This window comes from Sander lucioperca, chromosome 7 (assembly GCF_008315115.2).
Source record: "Sander lucioperca isolate FBNREF2018 chromosome 7, SLUC_FBN_1.2, whole genome shotgun sequence".
In the NCBI taxonomy this organism is placed as follows: Eukaryota; Metazoa; Chordata; class Actinopteri; order Perciformes; family Percidae; genus Sander; species Sander lucioperca.
In genome coordinates, this window is record NC_050179.1 from 35,809,128 (window position 1) to 35,833,799 (window position 24,672).

A 24,672-nucleotide genomic window follows, 5' to 3' on the forward strand; every position below is an offset into this window, starting at 1 on the left:
TCCAAATGTTGAGGTACTTGTACTTTACTTGAGTCTTGTCTTTTCATGCCATTTTCTACTTCTACTGCACTACATTTCAGAGAAAAATATTGTACTTTTTACTCCACTACATTCATCTGTTACAGCTTTAGTTACTAGTTACTTTACACATTAAGGTATCTGCACACAAAACACATGTAGTTTATAAAAATATGATGTTTTACTATGAATTAAAATACCCAACAATATAACGGTCTACAAGTAAAGCTTGAATTATTATCCGATTAAAGACAGAACAGTTTGAATTGTTTCCATTTTCTTAAATGGGAGGGTTTTTCTGCATTGAGTATTTTTACTTTTAATACTTTAAGATTATTTATTTTTAACCAAGGTGCAGTCGGAAGGGACGTGTTCTTATCCGGCAATTTCCACTGGATGCAGAACATCTGCGGACCGGCTCCGCTGAGGAACGGCTGCGTGCTCCGCCGTCCGTCAATACCCACCAGGTCCGGATTCGAGAACCCACGAGATCTCACGAATTCACGTAGAATAGAACCACAAAACCACCACCAGTTAGTTTCCATCCAGAGGAGTAGAGGGGAAACTACTCTGAGCTGTGTTTTCAAGGTGTAGTGCAGGGAAATATGATCCACCGTGAGCACGCTGGATTTTACTTTGAAAATTAACCAGATTTTTATTTTGTTTCTGTGCTCGACTTCCTGTCCCGCACTATCTGCCGTGTGCTGAATTGCTGCGGAGCTCTCCGGCGTCCGACAACAATAGAAGCTCTGGTATCTGCTCCGGAGGGCTGGGACCGCCGGAGCTGGGACGGAGTCGGGATGCAGACGTTCTGCAGTCAGTGGAAATACACACATTGACTTTAATGGAAACCTAATGACTCCGTCGACGTTCCGCATCCAGTGGAAATTGCCGGTTAGCCCCCCAATAATCAAAACTGGCCAGTGCTCAAAAGTCGAGATCTCAACCCCCCTCCCTCCCCCCAACGTTGAACCCAAAGCTACGCCCTTGGTTTGAACTGAAACTTTTAATGCCGCTGTCTCGGCCGGGACTCGTAAAAGAGATTCTGAACCTCACTGGGACTACAACTAAACAAGAAGTGCAAGAGATGCAACAAAAGCACCAAGAACTAACCAAGCCGCTGCAGCTTAATGAGCCCTGACTGCACGTTTAGTCCCAGCAGGATCATATCTGGAGTCGTTATATATATGATTACATTAACTGTGTTTACCCGACACTATTCCTCCGTTTCATTTTCTGCTAATACAGCCTAACGATCCCGGCTGAAGTGAACTAATACCTCTCATTACAACGCTTTTAAAAATGTCCCATTTTCTCTGCCTACACGTTAGTGTGGTAAGATAAAACTTGGCTATTTTTCTCATGAATTATTACCCCATTACAAACATTTGGAATTTAGGCCAGGCCCGTGGCTCGTTTCTCGGATAAGTTAAAGTAGAAAACAGTCTCATTTATAGCTTTCCTCATGCAGAACCTCCCGGGATTTAAGTAATTTTTCTGGCGCTCGCTGGCCCATTAGGCTCGAACAACATTGCTGACTTGGGTGATCTTTTTGAGCTTTTATTAGTGTTCTCATGATGGAGCGTCGCAGATGGCGAGCGTTCTCCTTAACCTCCGCTGATACACTGAAGCAGATAGCAGTCGCTAACAGGATAAGGTTGTTTCCAGGAGAGAGGCAGGAACCATTCAGGCTGATTAATGACTTCCCCCGACGTATTTCTTTGTTCTCCTCGGCTCTGTGGCGGCTGTTACTTTTAAAAAAAAATCTTTTCCAGGAAACACTGAGTCAGGACATTGTGTTTCACATTCGTACAGAAACACACGGTCACATACAGCCAGTTCCAGTAGTGTGGTCTATGTGATACAAGGGCTGCACAATATATCATTTTTTTAAAGTCATCGCAATATCAACTAGCGCAATACACGTCGCGAAAGGCTGCGAGGTCTGCGAAAGACACTCAGGGATTTTTTGTGAGTTGAAAGAAAATATCAGTAGAAAACGGCACTTCATGGATATATATATATAAATATATCTGTCATTCTTTTTTACAGTGCTCATATTATGCTTTTCCTCTTTCCTTTATTGTCTTATATATCTTTTTTGTGCACGTTATAGGTTTACAAAGTGAAAAAGCCCAAAGTCCACCCCAAAGGGACTTACCATCTCCAACAGAAAACACTGTTCACAATCTGCTCCAAACAGCTCTATTGTAGTCCAGCCTTTACTTCAGAGACAAACGTGGTCACTTTGGAACACACGTTATAATGCTCACCTAGCTGCTAGCATAGCACGCCCTCATACTCTGCTTCTGACTGGCTAGTAGTCCTTACCTAGTTACTGTCAGGGCACGCCCTCATACTCTGCTTCTGACTGGCTAGTAGTCCTTACCTAGGTACTGTCAGGACACGCCCTCATACTCTGCTTCTGACTGGCTAGTAGTCCTTACCTAGCTACTGAGCATGTGCGACTGCCAACAAAGATGTTACAGCAGTGAGAGGTCTCACTCTGTAGCTAAAACAGAGACCTGAACACAGGGTGAAAAGAGGAGCTGCAGCAATGTGCAGTACAACTAAAATATGGCGTTTTCTGATAATTAAACCATGTAAAACTTTTCTGATATAACCTCTAAATAGTATTATGAACCTGAAAATGAGCATAATATGAGCACTTTAAGTGGTGCCTTTTATATTAATTTCAATGTTTAATTTGTTCAATGAAAGAAAGTTGGAAACTATTTCCTTTCGTTTCTTTTAAATTTAACAAGCAGTTTGTTGTATTTTCACAAGGGGAGCGATTGTTGCGCCTCGTAAATGACAAGTGACGCGACAAGAAGCGGTCGCAATCCCCTGAAACTGTCGTGTTCGTGCTCGTCACACGCACACGACCGCCCGTTGCAAGATTCTTCTGTTTGTGAGTTCACTAAAATATAAACCTGTTTTCTAAACAGTTATCCTGATAACGTAGACTGCGGGGCTTCTGCTTGTCGGAGCATCGGCACAACAAAAAAGCAGAGAATCAGAGAAATAAAATGCTTTCTCCGTTTCAACTCTACTAGAAATGCAGCTGCAGCAAGTATCTCACTATCACTATCCTCATTCATATTTTAAAACGCTTCGAATGACATCCAGCTACAAAAAAAGCCTGAAAGTCGGAATTTAGAACAGAAGTACAAAGAGCCATTGCTATGGATAGGATACATCGTCTCGTCTCGTCGCGTTGGTGTAAACTGGCAGCTTTCAGAACGCTGCGGATAGGCGCGTTGCAAGTAGCTGCAAGTTTCAACTTGTCTAGTCGCAAATCTGTGGTCTGAACTGGGCTTAAAGTAGAATTCCGGTCAATTTCAACACGTAGCTCTGTTGTTTGGAAATTTGGAGTGCTGTCAGTAGCAAAAAAAACAAAAACAATCGGTGCTGCCTACACTGTGTTATCCTCCTGCTAGAGTTAGCACCCAACAGGCTTAAACAGGGCAAGTTTTAAACGTGCTTTTAGCCTCTAAACATGCTCAAAATGTCATTACAAGAGCCTCCCCATGTGCAGTGATTCCTTCCGAGGGAACACAGGGAATCTGACTGCAGTAGATTTGACAGAAAGGCATAAAAGTTGTGTTAATCCAGCCAGTGCACATACCTCTGTTTATTTCCTGTTTTCCGGTCAAGTCCACACTAGTCAATTGTTGAACTCATACAATCCAATATTCCAGTCAGATTTGCTGTGTTCCTTCGGAAGGAATCACTGCACATGGGTAGGCACTTGTAATGACATTTTGAGCATGTTTAGAGGCTAAAAGTAGAGGTCGACCGATAGTGGATTTTACCGATACTAGTAGCTAGGTTGGGCCGTATTTGCCGATAACCGATTAATCGACCGATAGTATTTATAACTTATACAGTTGACAAAATACATACATTGTTTCAAAAAAAGTCCAGACGCTTTTGCCAATAATCAAAATAATAATGTCATATTTATTGATATTACACCCACAGCAATGCTACACAAGCATGTGTGTTGTCTAAAACAGTTCTCCTACATATTTGGAGTCATCCAGTGCAAAAATAAACATAATGAGCATTATAATTCATATAAAGGACAAACAATCTCAAAACAGTGACGCCATTCTTCTCTGTAGAACGGTTTAGAACGGTAACAGACGATCTCTGACCTGGGGTGATCTATCTCTCCCACTATACTCTTTGTTCTCGCTTGGATGCCCATATAAGGCGTAATGTGTGACGGACCTGCCTTCCCATTGGTTGAAAACATAAACAAAGGCATCATGGGAGATTCCCTTGTCGGTAGCACCTACTGTCTATGGGTAGCACGGAGTTAGCGGCAGAAATGACCGAAAACGTGATGAATTATGGACATCAAGTGGATAAATCTTGGATGTAACAGTTTGGATTTAATGCTCAACAACCCCGAAAAAAGGCACAAGTTCCAGGCTGGATAGAACATCACCTGTAAAGGCTAGAAAGACACCAAAGACACCGCCGTGACGGCTAACTCGTTAGCTTTTAGCTGCAGCAATCAGTAAGTCTCTACGTTTAGCTCTCGCGTACTGTGTAATGAATGACAGCGCGCGCTTCTCAGCCGCTCCAGCAACGGACGCAACCATCGGTATGGATTTTTGCCGATAACGATAGTTCCACCAATCAACTATCGGTGCCGATTAATCGGCAAAACCGATGAATCGGTCGACCTCTAGCTAAAAGCACGTTTAAAACTTGCCCTGTTTAAGCCTGTTGGGTGCAAACGTAGCAGGAGGATAACACGGTGTAGACAGCACAGATTGGTTTAGTTTTTCTCGCTACTGACAGCACTCCAAATTTCCAAACAACAGAGCTACGGGTTGAAATCGACTGGAATTCTCCTTTAAGCTTCCCCTTCGTCTCCTCTTAACACAACACGGCGTTTCTGGAAATTCCGCCACACCAAGTTCTTCTGGCTTTAAGAGAAAATCCTGATGTTGGGAGGAATAGCTCACAATGGCAGCTAACGAGCTGCTTTCAGGCCTGTAGTTTACGACCTACGGATTTGCCACAGCTCCCTAACCTTTCTGTGGCTCCTTTCATCCCCCTGGTTCCTCATGGCTGCCATCATCAATGGCGGAGGGCAGGGTGTGGTCTCGCTCTGGGAGAGCGGTCCCAGAATTCCCTCATCCTCCCGCCCAAGGCTGCTCTATGATTACACATTCTGTAATGAATAATTTACCTTTTCCTAATCACCCGGTAAGCTGCTTCATTTAAACGCTGGCTTCCTCCTAGTGCAGTGATTAGAGCCGGGAGCCAAGGTGAGGGAGGAAGATTAGAGGAAAATTAAGACCGGGCTGTTGTGAGCGCTGCCGTCCTACCGAACGGCGCTGCTCCGTTAGCTCTGCTCATTACCGCTCGGCCAAAATGTCATCGCCATGCACAGCAGGCGTCTGCCGAACAATTGGAGCCATTATCGGGACAAATAACTCCACTTTAAAGGGTAACGTCTGGGTTTTTTTTTTTTTTAAAACCTGGACCCTATTTTCCTATGTTTCTGTGTCTAAGTGACTGATGGGAACAATTATTATTATTTTTATAATTATTTATTAAATTTGTCCAGGATCAAGCGAGAATGCTGCAGCAGGTGATGGTGATTTCTGGGTTGTTTTCATGTTAAACTAAAAGGATCTTACTCTTTAACTAAAAGGTCTATCTCTGTAGGGATCCTTTCATAATGTTGTCTGACACTTAGAATAATAATGTGAGACCGTCAGCGGCAAAAACAGAACTTTTAGTGGACGGAAACTGACACTGAACATCTGTCCTAAAGGGTTACATTGCAGACCAGTTCGCGGTTGCCAGTTACAGCGTTCTCGCTCAATACTGGACCAATTGCAAAGATTGTTGTTCATAATAGTGACTTAGAAACCAATGCATGGGAAAATCGGATGAAAAACACCCCCAAATTGCCCTTAAGAGCTTCAGCCTTAGCTCGTCTGCTAGATCTTTAAAGAAATAAGTGAGTGAGAGTGCTTCCCTTTTCAGGATAACAGCTTATTTTATGGATGTATTTAGGTCTCAAGTATAGAGCTTTTACGAGTGCATTCAGCTGTTCAGCTGTAGATGTTTCGGCGATGCAGGACTGTAAACATGCATCTGGACAAGAAAGCTTTTTAAAAGCACACACGTGACTCAGACAATTTTCAGCGGGGCCGACTGGCAGCACTTTTCTCAGCTGGTCCGTCTCCACCGCAAGCCTCCACACTGATGGCACTCAATCTGATGACATTCACGCTCCGGGGAGAGTGCTTCAGTCTAAATTATTCCTCAGTGGAAGCTCCAGCCAACCAATGACAGAAGGCTGTGGTTATAAATGGGTAACTGGCAGGTGGGAATAGCTGCAGCTGGCCGAGTGTGAAGCAGGGCTGAGAGAAAGCACAGAGTCTGTAGTTTGTTTACATGAGAAGTGCCACGAATAGTTGTGTAACTAGAGAAAAGGGAGAGCGAGAGAGAGAAGTTCAAACGAATGTTGGTTTGTCGGTATTTGCTTTGCTACACCTTCAGATTGCTGCTGCACAGATTCTGAATTCATGTAGAAAATTAATAATGTTATTATTACAAATGTAATAATAAAATATGATCCTGAACGATTATTCTCACTGTTGATTCATCTGTGGATATTTTAGGTATTGATTATTACCGCTATCAGAAAAACCCCAAACACTACCCAACCCTAACTAGGGTTCAACCCAAGTCTGGAAGCTCTCCGTTCAGTTCCGATTCACAAGGGAGCGTTCAACGGCGCAGACCAAAATGCCTCTGGACACAATTGGATGGACCTATTGTACAACTAATCAAAGCAACGAAAAGTGTGATGGAGCACTGAGAGACACATGCAAGTTGTCTCCAGAGGCCGGATTTAGAACGTAAGAGATGTCACCTTTTATAACCAAGGGGGTAAGCGAGCCTGCACCAAGCGTAGCTCCTATGGCGCCATTTTGATGCTACCAAGCCATCACCTCCCGTTAGCATCCCATTGACTGCCATTCATTCTGACGTCACTTTGACAGAGAATAACTTTACATCTGAAGAGTTTAAAGACTCTATTTGTCCGTTGTTTATTTCTAAAGAAACACGACAATGTATAAAAGGCTCCATTACCTTGTAGCTCACGTTATGGCTCCGTAGCAGACGTTTTTATAAAAATAGGCTAACGATTGGGTCATAACCACGAGACTTACTGTCTCATAGTAGAGGAATTACCGTATAGTACAGGAGAAGCTCTCAGGCAGTTTGGACTTCCATTAGCTGTTTAAGTTTAATTACTAATGTTAACTATCATTTTAGTGATCAATAATTAGCCTGTGTCTATGTTATCTCCTTACATATACCTACGCTCTCCGTCTCTGCTAGATTGGGAATGATTGAGATTTCTCTTGGCACAGCTACCAGAAGACTTCCAACTTTCAGACAGGTTGCTCACGTCACATCTACGTCTTCAAGCTCAGTTGGAGGCTGCTCAGTAACGCTCAGACATCACCGGGAAAGTGCTTCTAATAGACTTCGCTTGTCTCCGTGGAAATCTACGGCGTCACATTGTCCATTAATTGTACTGTCTATGGATTTAATAGCCAATAGAGAAGTCAGCTGGTGGAGTCAGCTACAATCTATAGAAATAAAATTATCCATAATCAATTTTATTTCTATGTTGCAAAATGTCAGCTGGTGGAAACGGGAGCGTTTTAGATGGAGGCTCAACGAGCGCCAGTGGGCATGGTCTAAAATGCCTCTGGACGCAATTGGTTAGACCTATTGTACAACTAATCAAAGCAACGAAAAGTGTGATGAAGCACTGAGACACACGCAAGTTAAGGCGGATTTATGCTTCTGCGGGGGGCTCTACACAGAGCTCTCGCCGTAGCCTGCGTAAGTGGCCTGATGTTTATACTTGTGCACTGGTGTCTGCGTTGTTCTAGCGTATCTCTTTAAGAGAATAGCAGGACCCGTGTGTGTGTGTGTGTGTGTGTGTGTGTGTGTGGGGAGTGTGTGCTAGAGCGAGTGAGAGAGTGAGTGGGGATTAGCTTGGGAGCGAGTACCGACTTTAGAGTGGTAGTGAGAGAAACAAAGTGTCTCCTCTGTTCTTTCTGACCACGGTGGGAAATCTGTTGTTCACGAAGAAGTAGAACCTGGAAATGAGTCGGGGGAAATGCGATGCTACCAAGCCACGGCCAAGCGGACTAATCACAGCTGTTGAGCTCTGCGTCGCCGCGGCCTGTAGTTACATTTTTTGAGAGGTGCATGTCAGGCTACGGCGTAGGGTCCGAATCTCCACATACATACATACATACATACATACATACATACATACATACCCATGGTGTCGCTCTAACGCAGCAGCATAAATTGGCCTTTAGGGCAGTCGGGTCCCCAGAAAATGTGCCGGGCCTGCTCTATGTGAGCGCCCAATCATCTGGGTAATTTTACACGCAAAGATGGACTTTTTTGGCTTAATGCCACACTGAGCAACTTTCGTAGGAACCAGGTTTTATCATACATCCCTATTTAACAGCAGGCGGCAGTGATCAATGTCAGAGTCTGGCCTGTAGTGAGTTGGGCCTGATGGTTCAATGCTTCAGGGATCGATGACATAACGACTTGCCCGAGTTCATCTGCTCCGAGGTGTACTTTTGGAGGCCAAAAAGTCATTTCCTCCCCTCCTATTGAGTGGAAGTGTACTGTAGCGGGAGACTCGCACTCCCGACAGATAAGTCTTTACACGTCCCAGACAGGCCTGGCAAAGAGAAAATAGATCCATCAATCTCCCCTTAATGCTGAAAACCTGATGAGAAAACATTCGGCGGACATCGAGCAAGAAGGTAACAGCTGCCGTCCTGCACTGAAAATGACCAGAATTCATCACCGGACGGATGTACTCACGGATAAACCCTCCAGCACGCCGAGTCGGGCAGAGTCGCTATTGTCAATAAATGTTTAAAGCTACGCTGTGAGGTTTTAGAAAAAGCTAATTTAAACCTATATGAAGTCCAGAAGAGGGTGATTTATCTTCAGAGAGGGGAAACAGCATCCAGAGCGTACACGGAGCTATAAACTGAGCTGGTTGGCAGAATCTCTTCCACCTTCTGTCTCATCAACACAGGAATAAAACCTCCCATCTCAGCTGCCTCGCCTTGTTCTCAGGCTTGTTTAGTTTTGTCCTGAGATGAAAGACTCATCTTATGGATTTAAACCTGACTGAGCAGCTTCTCTGCACCTCTGACAACCACATCACCTTGGTTGTTTGACGCCGTTTAACTGTAAATATGTAGCACTGTTTCTTTATGATTATTTTCAGAATCATAGCAGCCGCTGCAGAGCCCTGATTGTTAATAAATGGCTGTAACATGGAAGTCCTTTCAGCTGGAGCAACATGACATCATGACTTCGGGTAAACATACACGCCACTTTCCTAAAGCCAAGTGGCGTGTTATCTGTACGCATTTTGAGCTATCCGCGTGTATGTCTACGCTGTATACAGCGGACGGCAGTCTGCAACGTCACAGAGTAAACATACACCAGTCCTTCCAGAAAAATGCGGAGTTTTTTTGTGATTGTTGTGTGTAAAAATCCTAGATTATGCGGCACGTTTTCTTAAAAAATGCGATGGAATATGCCGGATATTTATGCAATTTTATGCAATGAAATTGCGGGAACTTGCAAAAATTGCGGGAACTTGCAAAAACTGTGGTTTCATCGTGGCTTCATCGCGGGGTTTGCAGCTTTTCGATGATGTTCACGTCGCGTAATTACGTCACTTCATAACGTTCCCATGGCAACAGAGGAAAATGGCTGCTCTTGTGTGAAGTAAACGCAACATTTTTCAACTTTCTGCTAAGATATATGTGTGACTTTTTTGCAAGGAAAATGCGGGGATTATGAAATCATGCAAGCCCCGCATATTTTGTGCGGAAATCGGCAATTTATGCGGTGAAAGTGCGCCGTATTTGAAAAAATGCGCCCCCCCCCGCATAAATATGCAGACTTTGGCTGATTATGCATTGAATTATGCGATCGCATAATCACGTTTTTCTGGAGGGACTTATACACGGCACTTTCTAAAGCCATGTGGTGTGTTATCACGAGGCTACGTGTTATTGCGAGGCTACGGTTGGGTTTAGGAAACATCACACACGGGACCCGATCCCCGGTCTCCTGGGTGAAAGTCCTGTGTTTGACCAATCCTCCCCCCCGACCAACCTCCCTACGCAGATTTTCGCCCTTTCATACTACTCGCTACGGTGTCAATTCACACGCGATCGCAAGGTAATGTTAGTCAATGGAGGCCAAACGGCGTTGATAAACACGCTAAAAAGCGAGTATGCGTCTTGATGACATCGTCACGGAAACGTAAGCCCACCCACGACCTTTTCCTAAAGTCAAACGTCCCCTTTCCACGTGTCACGGCCTTTTTCTCAAAAGGGACGTCAAAAGAGACGGCAATAGTCCCGACCAAGCGTGTTTAGTTAAATCGCGTTATATGGCGCTAAAGGAGACTTTTAGTGTCAATAACAACGACAAAGGCACCTGACCAAGCGGCCGTATTTTACGAGATGGGAGTGAGAATCTGTTGGAAATACAGAGAGAGTTTTGAGAAGCTGATGCTCAATGTATCAACTCACTTGGCAATGGCTTGGATGTAACGGACGATACTTGCGCACTATAGCTTTAATGCCTGCTATACACAATATTTTTCTTGTAGCCCTAATCGTCCGACACAGCGGGGTACTAAATTTAAAGTTAAAGAGATGACTTTCAGGTTGAAGTTTTCAGAGTTGAGCAGGTGAATCTCCTGATGTAAACTACCCGAGTGGGAGAAGTCAGTGATTGAGTCAAACCCCCGCTGGCTGCTGTCAGGATCGCTGTCAGATTTCAGTCTTGGCGAGCGGCAGATGGCCTCACACGAGCTCCAGCAAACTCAACGTGATGAAATCAAAAATGTTTAAAACATGCTGGCTGAGAAGACCGTCTGCAGTCTTAAACAGCTGAAAAGAGAGTAAACCTACCTGTGAATTAATGCCACATGTGGCTTTAATTTAATGGGCATAAATACTTTCAGTCCGCCCCTTCAATTACTAAGGTTAACCTGAGTTAACTTAAAGGTGCCCTGCCACACAAAACCGTTTTTACTTGTATTTTTTGAAATATGTCCATATGTGTTTGTGTTATGTGGTGAATGTGAAAATGAACTGCTCCCTCCTCTGTCAGCTCTAACCACTGAACAGAAATAAGTGGAGAAATCAGGCTAATTACAAAAGCTGGTCAGTCTGACGTGGTGTTGCCTGAGCTCATTACTATTCATGAGCTCGCCCAGTTGCGCTGGGTAAAGGATGCTGATAGCCAGGCTCTCATTGGCTAAGCAGCTTAGCTCACTGAATATTAATGAGAACTGGCACAAATCGTCTTCCTGCAGGCTTTCTATACCACGCTAGAATGGCTTGAAACAAGGTAACCAAGGCATTATTTCCACAAAAAATGTTACAGAGTCCATGGTAGAACTTCACACATTACCACAAAGTAATGAAATACGTGTGGCAGGGCACCTTTAACATATTTAAAGCCCACGTTTGCGCTAATTTTGACTGAATATATATCTTTACTCAAATCTAAAAAGACATTATCTTTTAGCTTTGCATAGTCCGCGGGGACTTTTCTCACTTTCTCAAATACTGTGGTTAACAAGGACGAGAGTTGTCTTAGTTGTGGCAGTTTATGTCGCTGATCTAGCTCCGACGTGGTGTAATACTCCCACACGGCCAACACTGTACGAGACGTACTGTATGAATCTCAGCCACGATGGCAGAAAACACAGTGCATTGCCATTCCTTGAGCCTACTTTAAACTGGGTCAGCAAATATAACTAATGGTTCAGGAAGCTCGATTTGAACATCACACATGCAGTACTGCCACAGAGGGTTCTCACTTCATATATGTTTTATGAATATTTTGCTAATACTTCAAAGGTTAAATATAGGCTTGGATTTTTATTAAAGTGTTTGGTAACTTTTATCCATGCTAGCTCTCGAGATGGTAATGTTGGTCTGTTGGACTGTCTTCCACTCTGGAAATAGCTACTAGATAGCTCGGAGACTGTCCTCCCTCTAAAGGCTCCGTGCACTGGCGCAACCGAGGGAAGCCACACACAACCCACACGGCCACGACACAGAGCTGGATTTAAATTAGCAAAATATCTCTTCATTATAGTTTATGACATTAAGGGCCCTATTTTAATGATCTAAGCGCACGGCGTGAAGCGCCTGGCGCAGGTGCGTTTAGGGCGTGTCCAAATCCACTTTTGCTTTGACGACGGTTTGACAGCGGAAAAAAGGCTCCGTGCGCCGGGCGCATTGTTCTAAAGGGTTGTACTTAGTGTCTTCATTAATCAGAGGTGTGTTTTGGGCGGAACATGCAATCAACCAATCAGAGATCATCTCCCATTCCCTTTAAAAGCCAGGCGCGTTTGGACCTTGGAGCATTGCTGTTATGATGGAGGATTTGCACCGTAATATTTTTATTTGTAATCTTCTGCATGTGTGTGTGCTGCTGTGCGTCCCTGTGTGTGTAACAAGCATAGTGTGCGCGCTGTGCACGAGCCTAGGAGCATTTTACTAATGCTCTGTTAAAATAACAATGAAATGCTGGGTTATTGACTTTAGACCAGGTTTTTGTTGATCAATGGCGCAACCACTTTCCGCTGCCTCAAGATAGCAATACGCCCAGAATGCACCTGAACACACCTCCCTGTAAGACCAGCACGCCCAGAATGCACCTGAACACACCTCCCTGTAAGACCAGGACGCCCAGAATGCACCTGAACACACCTCCCTGTAAGACCAGCACGCCCAGAATGCACCTGAACACACCTTCCTGTAAGACCAGCACGCCCAGAATGCACCTGAACACACCTCCCTATAAGACCAGCACGCCCAGAATGCACCTGAACACACCTCCCTATAAGACCAGCACACTATTTGCTGTTTAAACAACGTGGACGCTGGACGGGAAACTGACAACTGTGTCAGTCTTAAACTAGCAAAGACACTTGCGTCGGGCTTTGCGCTGCGCCGGGTGCAAGATAGGGCAATATGTGAAATTTAACCAATTCATTATATGTTGACGTCTAAAGCAAAACCTATTCTGTGAGGACCACATGTGTTTAATCATCATGTTGTCCTCGGGTCAAATTTAACGCGTTTTCAAAGTTTCTACATCAGAAATTTGGGTTTCTTTCACCTAACTGCCCACATATATCATGGATATACGTATGTGGGCAACATAACGCTCTTCAAAAGTAAAATTAAGGATCAGTTCACTGCTTTCATTGAATTTTGAGTGTTTTCAGTCCTTCCAGAAAAGTTTTTTTGTGATCGTTGCGGGCAAAAATCCTTGATTATGCGGCACGTTTTCTTAAAAAATGCGATGGAATATGCGGAATATTTATGCAATTTTATGAGATGAAATTGCAGGAGCTAAGATATATGTGACTTTTTTGCAACGAAAATGCGGCGATTATGAAATCTTGCAAGCCCCGCATATTTTGCGTGCAAACTTATGCGGCGAAAGTGCGGCGTATTTGAAAAATGCGGACCCCGCATAAATATGCTCACTTTGGCACGAATTATGAGATCACATAATCACGTTTTTCTGAAGGGACTGTGTTTTATTCAATTGTATAGCATTATTCTGACTTACCTTTGACAGTCTGTGATTATCCATCAACAAACGTTCCTCTGATCTTAACTATTAAACAAAAGAATTCTTAATTTCTGCTTTTTTTAGACACAAAAGTTAGATATCATTTCATATAAATTAGGGTTTATTGACCATGAATTCTAAATATAAGTGTAAAACTAGCGGTTATAAGTTGGTGTTAGTGGTGTACGGTATATACTGGTGAAATAAAGTGCTAAAAAAAGGTTGAAAAACGCAACAAAAAAGTTGAAAGTGTGAATTTTTAAGGGTTAAATTCCAGTGGTTTTGTTATGCCAGTGCTCAGGCCGCCCTGCAGGATGTTGAGAGAAGGACTGAAATATTAAGCAGGTCATATTAAAAGATGGAGCCGGCCTCTGAAGAGCTGGAGGACGGAGAGGAACCAATAAAGAAAGTGGAGGTAATAGAGAGACGAGGGGGTCAAAGGGCAACCTGGCCCTCACCGGAGAATAAAAAACAAGGGTTAGATAAATCACCGCTGGCTGGAGGTATGACGGCAGCCAACATCACACAACCTTCAGGACACAACCTGTGAGACACAACCTTCAAGAAACAGCCTGTAACCGTGGATTTCCACAGGATGTAGAACGTCTGCGGACCGGCTCCGCTGCAGAGCGGCTGCATGCTCCCCCGTCCGTCAATACTCACCAGGTCTGGATTTGTTGCATAACGGCTGCGGCCAGCCGACCACGAGATCTCACAAATTCATGTATGTTTGCGCGATATAACAGGATGTAGTTTCTATAAACAGAACCACAAAACCAACAACAGTTTGTTTCCATCCAGAGGAGTAGAGGGGGAACTACTCTGAGCTGTGTTTTCAAGGTGTAGTGCAGGGAGATATGATCCGCCGTGAGCACGGTGTATTTTATTTTGAAAAGTAACCGGATGTTTTATTTTCAACCTAATGACTCCGTCGACGTTCCTGAGACGTTCCGCATCCAGTGGAAATTGCCGGTAAGACATAACCTTCAGGACACAACCTGTACGACAACCTGAACGACACAACCTTCAAGACACAACTTTCAGAACACAACCTTCAAGACTTGAAGGTACTACTGAAATATTTATCCACACACATTTACCATGTGCCCCATGAATTATAAAGTAAATAACGCACCTTATTAATAATGAACACGCTGTGCTTTCATTGCTTTCAACACTCAAAAGGTTACATATCACAAGAAATAATCAGAGATGTTTAAAGACTTAATCCATATTTTATGTATATTCTATACCTACTTTATAGTATATTATATTAACAAAGCAATGCAGGTTGACTATGGATTAACAACTTACATTCTTCACTCACTCTTCATGGTTAAAATGATCTTCATGGGAATGATGAGCACCACTAGGGCTGCACAGTATATCTTTTTTTTAAGCATCGTCATCGCCATTTTGTCATCGCAATATCAACTGGCGCAAAAAACGCATCGCGAGTGGCCGGGTTGCTCAGTGGGTAGAGCAGGCGCACATATACTCTCTCCCCTTTCTCACCTAGCTGTCCTATCGATTAACCCTTATGTTGTTGACCAGGCAACTTTTAGTTTTTCTGGGTCAAAAAGTTTTGGTCTTTTTTTTGGACACTTTTCCCCGATGTTTTCGTCACTTTTGTTCGATTTTTTCGTCACTTTTGTTCGATGTTTTTGTTGATATTTTTCTGTGCTTTTCCCCACGTTTTTGAAGCGTTGTCACTTTTTTCAACATTCTTTTATCTTTTTTTTCAATCAAATGCTTTCAAATTGAATAAAAAACCCATATTCGAAGAAAGTAGTGAACTGATCATTTATTTTACTTGTGAAGAGTGTTGTACGAAACAGTCCACTTTTTTTGTTTTTGACAATTTGGTTAAAAAAAACCCCTCAAATTTCTGATATAGAAGCTTTTTGAAAATGGGTCACATTTGAACAGGAGAGTTAAAGGCAAAAAGCTAAAAAAAAAACGCATCACGAAAGACTGCGACACATCGCGGAAGACACATTTTTTGAGTTAGTTGAAAGAAAATATCAGCAGAAAACTGCCCTTTATCATTTATTTATTTATTCATGTCATTCTTTTTTTAGTGCTGCCTTTTGTGTTCAATTCAATGTTCAAATTTGTTCACTAAAAGAAAGTTGGAAATGATTTCCTTTTGCTTTTAAATTCAACAAGCAGTTTTATTTTTATTTTATAGCAGAATACTGAAAGCAGCAGAACTGAGAACACTTTAATATCTGTATTTATAACAAGAAATATCGTTCTCGTGATATTTAACAACATTATCGCATATTTCCATCATGCTGTTCAGCTCTAAGCACCAGCTGGAGACTTTAAACATTAACACTTAGATGTCACCATTAAGGTTTTTTTTGCCATCCATCCGAATCCAAGTCCAAGAAAAGGAAACAAAGGGTTATGTGTCAAACTCAAGGCCCGCGGGCTGAATCCGGCCCCCTCGCAAATTTTGATCTGGCCCTCATATCAATTTAGGTTCACAATAAATTGTGGCCCGCCTAGTTGTGCGCCAAAAAGACGGGAAACTGTTCTTCAAACTGTAATTGTGTGACACTCAAAGCAGAATTTGGCAGATTTGCAACTTTCAAACTTTTCATATTGAGGCTATGAAACAGGTTGCTGTGAGTCGGCTGTGTGGTAGCGTACTTTTAATAATGTACTCATTGTTTTTGTTTGATTTGCTAAACTCTATGATGGCTGATGAACTTTTTTGCTAAGTTTTTTAGGGTTTATTGCACCGTGAGTCGGAGAGAAACGTATTTTCAATTGCTCTGTATGTCTGGCACATATTGCAGAACTGACAATAAAGTTGACTTGATTTGACTTGACTTTATGTGGACCACACTGTGAAAAGACTATACGACACAGGCAATAAAGATGTATTCGGTACGTGTGTGTGTGTGTGTGTGTGTGTGTGTGTGCAATGAATGTGTTGCAAGATGAGTTTTAGTTTTACATATATACTGTATGTTTTATAATGATGCACCTTACTATATACTGTATGTTTTATAATGATGCACCTTACTAGAGTGGCTCTACAATCTCATTGTACGTAAATGCAATGACAATAAAGGCATTCAAATTCAAATTCAAATAATACAGTAAAAAATATGTTGGTTAGTAAAGTATACATGTCTGGTAGCCTGACCAGCCAGCCCCACATCCAGATGTTGGGTCTGGGAACTCACCATTGGCCGGGCTCAATCCGAGGGGCGGGATCAAAGGGTTGTCTTTCAAATTTCCTCTGCACGCAATAGAATAGCGCTACAACCAACCAGAGCAACGCTAGTTGGTAGATTAAACTTTAAACTCTGAACACATCTTCCTTTTTTAAGAATGACTTCACTGCCGTTCTTTGTTCTTTTCTCTAAGAAAAGCTGAACTCCAAGTCTTCCAGAGTCGCGGCCAAAGCCGACTCCAAAGACCGCTGTTCACCAGCAGCAGCAGCCATAAGCACCGCCCACCGACTCTATACATGATGTGATTGGCCTGACCAGAGTTTGGCTTTTCCAGCTCGCAAGCCAACGGAGAGTTGCTAGACTGACCCTGGCTGCAAATTACATTTGCTGCCGCTAGGGTGGTCTAGATTTCTAGGTTAGATGTCTGGCCCTTTACGTGATTCTCATTTTCCAATGTGGCTCTTAGTAAAGTTGAGTTTGACACCCCTAGGTTAGGAGGCGTTGTCGTTATCACACGTCTTTCTGCCCCAGCTCGCCCTCTCGTCCATATTTTCACGTCCAGTTTAAAAAAAAACAAGATGGGGACGGCCAAATTGCCAAACAACAGTCCAGTTCACTGCTGCTACATCCATTATTTTTCCAGTCTCGGGACTAAAACACAAGAGTGACAAACCAACTGACAGCTAGCAGACAGAGCACATAGCGGAGATACACATTTTTAGGCCTTTAACAATTATTATTTAATTGTTTAATCACAATTGCGGTTTTTATTTGTTTAACTGCAATTAATTGCTAACATTAGCTTCAGTCCGTACTATATAACACTGTACTATTGTCAATTTTATGTTCATTTAAAGGACAATTCAACTAACAAAAAGATAGTTTAGAAAGACAGCAGCTCCCAAGACGGCGGCCGCCTGTATACGAGAACGCGACTGTCTTTCTAAACTATCTTTTTAATAAACTGTCTGTTCACTTACAAAGTTCTCAATGCTTCGGTTTACATTTAGGGACCCTCATTGTGCTACCGTTGAAGTGTGGTGATATTTTGAGCCTTTTTAGTGGTATAAATAGCGATTTATTTTTACTTTCCCTGTGCCCTGAATACTAGCGTTGTAAGCTAATCAGCGGTCCGCGCTAGCTTCTTTCAAGCTACAAACACATTAGATTAGCATGAAAACATGTTCCAGAGAACGACAGAGTGGGTACACATCTGTTACTAACCCATAGGTTAATTTTGCGCCGGAATTGTCCTTTAAGGAAAAATACAATGATTTTATGATAATAAAGAGGCATGGTTTACTTCATAGGCTTTGTACTCTGTGATATATAACCAAAAGATGTATCCTGGGATTCATTCAAACGTTTATTAACCGTATTGTTATATCCTCAGATCCAGATATGTGACTGGAGCCAGTGCTTTGCCAGTTTTTCCACCTTCTGCTGAGAATCAGAGAGATTAATATTCTGATGGTATCTGCGTTCAGTTGACTGAGCAAGGATATGAAAGAAAAGAGCGACCATTTATTGCCTGAGAGATTGACTGACAGGTGGCAGAGGAATTAAATCAATGTTATTAATACTATCGCACAGAGAATAATGAACCCCAGCTGTACCACCCCCAACCTGATGTGTTCATGTGTGCCTGCTTGCGTGCATGCATACGTGTGTGTGTGTGTCTGTGTGTATGTGCGTGCGTGTGTGTGTGTGTGTGTGTGTGCATGCCCGGGGTGTGTGTGCATGCGTGCTTGCTTGTGCATGCTTGCTTGTCGTGTGCGTTCGTGTGTGTGTGTGTCTTTGTGCATTTGTGTGTATGTGTGTGCGTGCATGTGTGTGTGTGTGTGTGTGTGTGTCTTCGTGTCTGTGTGTTCGTGCATTTGTGTGTCTGTGTGTGGGTGCGTGTGGGTGTGTGTGTGTCGTGTGCGTTCGTGTGTCTTTGTGTCTGTGTGTGTCTGTGTGTTTGTGCATTTGTGTGTCTGTGTGTGTCTGTGTGTGTGTGTGCATTCGTGTGTGTGTGTGAGTGTGTGTGTGTGTGTGTGTGTCTCTGTGTCTGCGTATGGTTGGTTGCGTGTGTGGGTGTGTGTGTGTCGCTGTGTTTGTGTGTGTGTGCGTGCGTGCTTGCTTGTCGTGTGCGTTCCTGTGTGTGTCTTTGTGTCTGTGTGCGTGTGTCCGTGTGTGGATCACCACCATGATCTCCGAGGCCTCCCAGTGCCCTTCAGAGACATCAGATAACCGTAACAATTAGCTCGTGATCGATAGTTGTGTGGCTGACCGAGCGGCCGGAGGTGCTGCAGGTCACTGAGCCGAACACACAACAACACCAGCTCAGGATCTTTACAGTACACGGAAAAACACATTTCCGTCGAAGGAACAAATAAATGAACTCCGATGCCAGACCGCCTGCCGGATCGAAGCTGCTTTTTCTGCACTTTCTGAATTTTAATCTGAAGACGTCGCAGCCTCCACAGACTCTCGTCTAATATCTCCTTTTACTTCCACTAGCCGGCCAAAAAATATTTGGATTGTCTTCAGAAAAACTTTATAAAGACGACATTTCTTCAAGCCATCTCCCATTTTATGACTTGTTTATAATGTTTATGACACGTTCATGACAGTGTGATGTCACTATTATGTAGAAGCCTTCAAGTAAAGTGTAACCAGAAAGTCAAATATATTTGACTGTCTTACTGCATGTCCTATTTGTCATCATTTTGTTGCATTGTTGCCGACATAAAGCCCAACATAAGTCAGCAAAAAACCTTCCGTAGCCATCATAGTATTTAGCAAATCAAGAAAATCAGTTTCCCTCTTTTTGGTTTGGCGCCCAACTAGGCTTGCCAAACGTATTGTGAACCTAAACTGATATTCGGACCGGATCAAAATCTGCGAGGGGCCAGATTTGGCCCGCAGGCCTCGAGTTTGACACATACGGTTCAAAGAAATGCAAAAAAACCGAGAGCGTTTTTTTTTCTCCTATCCCAGAATGCATCTGTGGTGTAGCCAGACTTTACTCCACAGCAATGCGGAGATAGAGCTGGCAATGCGAGACTACTTTCTTCAGCCTCATTTTAAATGTTAGTTACATAATAATCGTAATTAATGGATTAATCAATTCATTTCTCGGGCGTCTAAGACATAATGTCTTCGACCTCATTAGCAGAGCTTTTAAAACACAGAACAATGGATTATTTACAGACAGGGGGTCAACTAGAGGTATTAACAGACATTAGTATGGAGGGGGAAAGAAATACCAAGAAAATAAGAGAACATAGCAGGTATTTGAATAAATCATACTGTTGTAGGGCTGCAACTAACAATTATTTTCAGTGTTGATTAATCTGTGGATTTTGGACTTCTGGCGATTGAGCGGATTCCTAGGGGCAGCTGTAGCTCAGGTGGTAGAGCGTTTGGAACAATCAGAAGGTTGGCGGTTCGATTCCCAGGGCCTGCAGTCCGATCTTCAAGTGTATGAATGCGAGCGAAAGGTGCCTGAGTAGTCGTTAATCCTCTAAAGGTCTAAGGGCATTTGAGAGGGAGTTAGATTTTTAAGTGACATATGGCACATGCCAGTGGCATGTAGTTCCGCTACTTCTGTATGCAAATTGCGATTACGTGTGAATTGACGCCGTAGCGAATAGTATGAAATGGCAAAAATCCGTTTAGGTACATTGGTCGGGGTGGAGGATGGGTAAAACACAGGACTTTCACCCACTGGGGATCGAGTCCAGCTTGTAACTTTGTGTCCCGCGATTGATATTTCCTTTTCACGTTTGTTACCTTTCCCCCAACCCCGTTATTCTTTTCTTAAACCCAACCAGTTGTTTTCCTAAACCCTAACCTAACCTCGTTCTTCTTTTCCTGAACGCAACCCACGTGTCACGTAGCCTCGCGATAACACACCACGTGGCTTTGGAAAGTGCCACATATATTTTCACGAAACCTTATGTTATAAGTGATATTTTACGACTTACGGTGAAGAACATGCCACTTCCGGTGGCACATGCCACTTAAAAATCTAACTCCTAATGGGGCATTTTCACATATTTAGCGCAACACCTGAAAAGCACTGTTGCTGGTCTCTGCTCCTCAGCACGGGGCTTCTCAGTTGCTGCGAGCAAATCACTCCGCCCAAGTAGCAGAAGTAGCAGTGCTTCGCCTTTCTGAGAATATAGTTCCCAGTTTGTAAACGGTTAGAAGATGGCTGTGTGTCATGTGACCTTGTTATTTGTACACGCTGTGACTCTACAAATCACAACATGTAAATAGGAACATGTTGGCGTTATTTTGTCACTTATTGGGAGCAGTAGGCTAGATGGAGCCGGTTACCTCCAGGATCTGTGCTAAGCTAGGCTAGATGGAGCCGGTTACCTCCAGGATCTGTGCTAAGCTAGGCTAGATGGAGCCGGTTACCTCCAGGATCTGTGCTAAGGTAGGCTAGATGGAGCCGGTTACCTCCAGGATCTGTGCTAAGCTAGGCTAGATGGAGCCGGTTACTTCCAGGATCTGTGCTAAGCTTGGCTAGATGGAGCCGGTTACCTCCAGGATCTGTGTTAAGCTAGGCTAGATGGAGCCGGTTAACTCCAGGATCTGAGCTAAGCTAGGCTAGATGGAGCCGGTTACCTCCAGGATCTGTGCTAAGCTAGGCTAGATGGAGCCGGTTAACTCCAGGATCTGTGCTAAGCTAGGCTAGCGGTGGGTGCGTGAGAAAGAGTTACAACACGCACGGAGATGAGAAGGGTATGTCTGGACTTATCTAACTCTGGGGGATACGGGGAATAAGACAAAGTCCCAATAAGTCGGCGTGTTCCTGATGTGTTGTACGAATAGTTTTTCGGTGCTTGAAATGAGTTTACCAAAGTCTTTAGGTTATATATGATTAAAATAGTAAATTAATTAATATCGCTGTTTGAGTCGGAGTTTTGTCAAACGTCGCTCGGCCGCGCGCCGGTGCGTCTTTCGTCCTCAGAGGGTTAAGACTAAGGGCCGCTACAGAATCAACGCATCGGTACGCATACGTGTCCGCAAGGCTACACTTCGGCCGCCATTATGCGTCGATGCGTAGCCAAATGTGTCGTCCCAGTTTTTGTTACGCGACACGCCGATGCGCACAATACTATGCATTGTCGGTGGGTGCACGAATTGTACATTATTACCTAAAAATATTGAATCAACTTAGCTGAGCAAATTCATTCATTCATTCATAGGACTACTGAGTCACATTTTTCGGTATGTATCAACATTGTGTGTGTGTGTGTGTTCGGTGTGTGTGTGTAGCTTATATAGAAGTCAATGCTGTGTTCCCTCCTCGAGATGCTGAAATAGCCTACAGCAGGAGAGAGAGAGAGAGACCCAAATGTATTTATATCTTTTTTAAAACCTGCTAAACCATGTTTAAGCGACCTTTTATCAATGTATTGGTCAGTGCTACCCAATCGTAGCACACTGTACTAGTGGGGAAACATACCAGCATCTGATAAAAAGTCAAAGTCAGCCAGCTGCTCCCTGTCAAGTGCTGCTCTCCAGGAGGGTCTGGTTCTGCCGACCGAACACCATGGAACACTCTGCTACCCCCTGTTGTGTGGGCGGTGCATTGCATTTCACGCATCGCCCGTGACGCTTGCGTCCGCTGTTCAGACTATGAAAGGGAGTGCATCGCTCGCGTTGCTTGCTCGCGTTGCTTGCTCGCGTTGACTCTGTAATGGCCCTAAGAAAACGCAGTCCATTTCCATCCTTCCGTTGGCCGAGAAAGGGCCAAATCGCCGCTTGCGGCTAAATTTTTTATTTTTTGTCCCACATTTCCTAGAACCCTTGTGTTGTCCTCCGTCTGTTTTTTCCACTTATACTTACCAAGTATAAATTATCTCCTGATTGTGTTCTTGATCTTGTTAGCTAACATTCTTCCAACTTATTAACTCTAGTTTTACACTTCTTTTTGGAATTCATGGTCAATAATTCTCAGTTTAAAAAAAAGGAGAAAATATGAATTATTTTGACTAATAGTTAAGATCAGAGGGATGTTGAGTGGATCACAGACTGATATATGTTGCACGTTTTAGTCAGGATACTGTTTTAAAACCCATTTCATGCTATGAATTTGAATAAAACCAAAATCAATAAAAGTAGATGATCCTTCACTTGACTTGCAAAAGAGCATTGCATGGAACCATCCATGTTATTTTTGGCCGATTTGGTTAAAAGAAAACCAAATTTCTGATACAAAAACTTTGAAAACGGTCAAATTTGACCCGAGGAAAACAGGAGGGGTAATTCCTTGCTGTACCATTCGACTCACAGAAGAGAAAAATCCTCCAAACTTTTTCACCGTTAAAATCAGCGTTATGCCGTAAACTGTTTAAATGTGAGCATCCGCAACTCACATATATAAACGCAGTCCATTTCCATCCTTCCGCTGGCCGAGAAAGGGCTCGAAACCGCAAATCGCTGCTTGCGTCTACATTTTGTTTAGTTTTTGTATTTTGTCTCACTTTCCTTTAAGCCCTGGCTGTACCACGGCAGTGGAAATGCGGCATTCGACTCACAGACTTAGGAAATAACTTATTCACCGTTAAAATCAAGCAGTTTGGTGATTCCTTCCAGAGAGGAACTTAATGTCCTTTTTAAAGGTCTTATTGTAGACACCCTCCTCTTCAGACCATCTGTCTGCATCAGATGTCTGCCTCCAACTATTGCTCTGATGTTTCCATCAAACAGAGTCGACTCACTTTAAGGAGACATTTTTTCGCCCCAAAACCATTTTGGAGCCAACTACTGAGGACTAACTTTCTCTTTCTGGCTCCGTTTTGGCATTTTGGCTTTGTGTTTCTTCTTTCCTGTGGAGAACTGGCGAACACTGACAATATATTTGTTCCATCCAGGTATTTTTTTTCTGCAGCTCTAGTAGGAGCTTGTAAAGAATTCACAGTATTCTGTCAGATCGTCGGAATCAAAAGAGCAAGGACTTCTTTCTAGAGCTGCCATTTTGTACTGACGCTACACAGTGGGGGGGGGAATCCATCTGCGATGAAGAACACATTGCAGTTTTCTACACCCCACAGGAGCTGGAAATAGACCAGAATGCACTGCAGCTACAGTGCAAGACAAGGTTGTGGTTTGAGTGAAGCAAGTCACTTTATTACTTTACTCACTTTATTCTCGTTTTGTCATCGGGGAAATCTCCCAGAGATGTGGTTACGGTTCCTCCAGCTGCACATAAAAATCACAGCGGAAAAGAACAAGTTCCCACCCCTGCGCCCTGGGGGGCAGAAGTATGGCATTCTGGGAAACCACACAGGAAAGTCAAAGTAGACAAATCAATCGGAGCGATGTGGATTTCCCCGAAAAAAACCTGTAAAGCCTCCGGGGAAGAGTGAACATCCCAGAGTGATAAGATCCAACATGAGAGGACATCAAAGGTTGGATTTTTTTGGATTCGTAACCCTCCTGCAACGTAAAAGGGATGTTCATGTTCCCTCAAAAGAGCACGTTTTCCTTTCATGTCCTGTCACAAGTTGGAAAACACTTTTCATCAGGCGGAGTGCGGCTACACTTGTTCCTTTCCCCTCCCAGGGGTGACAGCTTATTTATTCAGAGAGGCTCTTTATAGGCCGGCCTCTGCGAGCTATATGGCAGAGCTGTTGAATTCATGAATGGGAAATGGGCTCTAACTGTCAAACCCCAGTGCTCAGAGGGGAATCGGGCAGATAGCCCGCTGCTCCAACACTTTGCGGGGAAAAAACAAGAACAG

General features: G+C 43.4%; 1 protein-coding gene and 2 long non-coding RNA genes across 4 annotated transcripts in view; 1 reads left to right on the top strand and 2 right to left on the bottom strand.

The window, feature by feature from the left end:
* Positions 1-18,967, top strand: LOC116036384. The gene is made up of 3 exons (XR_004101580.1): positions 1-13; positions 7,857-7,965; positions 18,950-18,967. It is a non-coding gene; the product is annotated as an uncharacterized LOC116036384 (long non-coding RNA).
* immp2l (inner mitochondrial membrane peptidase subunit 2) overlaps positions 1-24,672 on the bottom strand; it is a 194,309-nt gene that overhangs the window by 62,300 nt on the left and 107,337 nt on the right. The gene's annotated exons all lie outside the window — the stretch shown is intronic.
* The window catches only part of LOC118495511, a 22,929-nt gene continuing 11,954 nt past the window's right edge, over positions 13,698-24,672 (bottom strand). The window contains exons 2-3 of the long non-coding RNA XR_004897956.1: positions 23,146-23,150; positions 13,698-13,782 (exon numbers count right to left, since the gene is read on the bottom strand). This is a non-coding gene — a long non-coding RNA (uncharacterized LOC118495511). The remainder of the gene's footprint in view (positions 13,783-23,145; positions 23,151-24,672) is intronic.